We start from the raw sequence: 3,002 nt of genomic DNA, 5'->3' as shown, positions 1-3,002 counted from the left end.
AATTATGTTGTATGGTTGTCCTAGGATAAATTTTGATTTGTATCAAAAAAAAATTATTACCTTTAATTCTTAGATTTCTCCTTTAATTGCTGCTTTATTTGCTTAGTTAATTTTCTGTCTTTAATATAGATTAGAATTTTCATATTATATTTAGATTGCATAAGTTTCCTTTTCTTATTAGCTGATTTAATTCTTTTTAGTTGGATCTTTTCATTTCTTTCGTAACTCACTAATGTATTCAAAACTTAACATTTACTTTAGTTTCTGTAATTAGATTAATATAAAAAGAAAGAAAATACTAATCACATAAGATTTAACTAATATCAAGAGACACCTAAACTTTAAAAACCTTCCACTTTATTTGGTCACATTTCTTTCTTTGCATTGCATTTTCATAATATATTTTAAGGGCATCACCATTAATCAGATAAGGTGGAATTTGATCACTTTTTCTTAGGCCACAAATCACTTCTTTGCATCTACATAACCTAACCCTTAAAAAAAATTGATTAGATGCCAGCCCTAGAGACATCTGAGCTCGTTAGGACAAGAGAATCCAAGAGTTGGACCAAGTTCAAGTTGATTAGTCTATTAGTGTCTAAGAAAGTGGTTCAGAAACTATGTTCTGAAGAAAGATGGCTATCTAATTAGGTTCATTGCGAAAGCACGAAGAACCTCCCATCAATTTTATACTTATCTTGCTGATTCGGTTAGTCAATTTCGAATTTGAAGTGCTCGAAGGCAACCTTGGCAGTTAGGAGCTGTCTAGAGTTAGGAGAACCTTAGTTAGGATTCCTCTTCTTTTTTTTTTTGATTGAAAACTTGATTGAAAACAACAAAAATAAAATTTTAAAAAAATTCAAAAAAAAAGAAAAAGTTCTTTCTCCACTTCCTTCAGGGAGAAGGGTGTCAAGTCGACTAGTAAGAATTTGTTCGATTCCTATTTCAAACCTAACAAGTTCTACAATGAGAGAACTTAATCAGCCCCAAATCCCAAATCCTTAAGGATTTATGTTATCCAGTCGGTTCCATCCAACCTTCTTGCATTAGGTTGTCCCAATCCACCGTAAATAATTTTAAAATTAAATCTTAAATTATCAATATGCTTCCAAAATTCATGGGAATAGAGGATGCATATATATTCATTAGAGTTTGAAGAGGTTTGTGCAACCATGAGGTTGCAACAACTGCTAGAGGATGAGGTTAAGCTAAGACTGATCAATTTTGCCTTTAAGGATAATGCTAAAAAATAGCTCTATAGTCTTCCAAACCAATCTATCACAAACTAGGAAGGCTTTATAAGAGTATTCTTAAAGAAGTTCTTTCTTCATCACAAAACAGTTAGGATTAGAAATGAGATAAATCAAGTTTACCAACTAGCTAGTGAATCATTCTGGAAATACTTTGACCGCTTTAAGAACCTCTTGATCTAATGCCCACACCATGGGATAGAGATCTAGGGGCTATGCCAGATAATTTATGAAGAGCTAGATTCAAATTTCAGAATCATATTAGAGTCTATGTGTCAGGGTCAATTCATGTATAAGGAACCACTGAAGCCTGATAATTTCTAGAAGACTTAGCTAAGAAAAATTTACAATGGGAAACAACTAGGGAACCTGAGAGACCGATGCCTTCGAGAGGTAAAATATGTCAAATTCAGACTTTCTTAGCTATAGAGGCCAAAATTACAACTTTAGCACGTAGGTTAGAGGCCTTAGAGTTACAGAGACCAGCTAGTATGAACTAAGTTTCTGCACCCATGTGCAATGTATGTAGTGCACCCGATCATGTCCTTGAGGAATACCCTTTTCTGATGAACCCAATAGAGAATGGATGTGCATAGATAAATGCCACATACTAGAGACTAATGAATAATCCCTATGCACCCATATATAACCAGGATGGAGGAATCATCCAAACTTCTCATGGTCACAGAACCCGAATGTAGGCAATTCTAGCTTCAGCCAGCAAAATTCAAGACCTAACCCTTTGATAAACAACCCACTGGACTTCAATAATAATGAGAAGAAATTTAGTTCTCTAGAGAAAAGCCTAGAAGTCCTGGCCAAATCTAATGCTGATACCAATGCCACACTGAATAATTTCATACAAACCATGGGCCACCTCATAAATACTAACACCCAGGTTATTGCCCGTTTGGAAATACAAGTGGGTCAGCTAGCCTTTGCCATGAGTGAGCGAGAACGAGATAAGCTACCTAGCCAATCTGACCCAAACTCAAAAAACCAAAATGGTCCATGATTCCAACAAGGAAACCAAGTCAATCATGTGAATGCTATTCACATCTTAAGATCTAGGAAACAATTGAACAATAAGGTAAGTACATCTGATAATAGAGAGAATTCATGTACTGAGTCATCGTATGAATAACCTACCTTACAAACACAAGCTCCTGAAATTGATAGTACAACAAGCCTAGAACCCATAATTCCTAAAGCTCCTTTTCCAAATCGACTAAGATCCAATAAAAAATCAGAATATTTGAATAAAATTTTAGAGGTATTTAAGCAAGTCCAGATGAATATTCATCTTCTAGACATGATTAAACAAGTTCCGACTATGCTAAATTTTTAAAAGATATCTATATCAAGAAAAGGACCACCAATATACCCAAGAGAGTATTTTTAGTAGTAAGTGTGAGCTCGTACTTATCTAGTCGTGTGCCAATAAAATCTAAGGATCCAAGATCTCCGACAATTTCATATGATATCGGAGAGATCCACGTGGAGAAGGCCTTGCTAGATTTAGGGGCTAGTATAAATATTCTTTCATTTTTAGTTTATAAGTAATTAGGATTGGGAGAACTTCTACCAATAAAGATCACGTTACAATTAGCAGATAGATCTCTTAGGATTCCTAATAGAATGATAGAGGATGTTTTAATCAAGATTGAAAATTTTATCTTTCCTATTGACTTTATCATTTTAGAGATCGAACCACTTACGAATCTCAAGGATCATATCCCAATTATTTTAGGA

Source organism: Elaeis guineensis, chromosome 4 (genome assembly GCF_000442705.2).
Source record: "Elaeis guineensis isolate ETL-2024a chromosome 4, EG11, whole genome shotgun sequence".
NCBI classification, from domain to species: domain Eukaryota; kingdom Viridiplantae; phylum Streptophyta; class Magnoliopsida; order Arecales; family Arecaceae; genus Elaeis; species Elaeis guineensis.
This window is presented reverse-complemented; position numbering follows the sequence as displayed.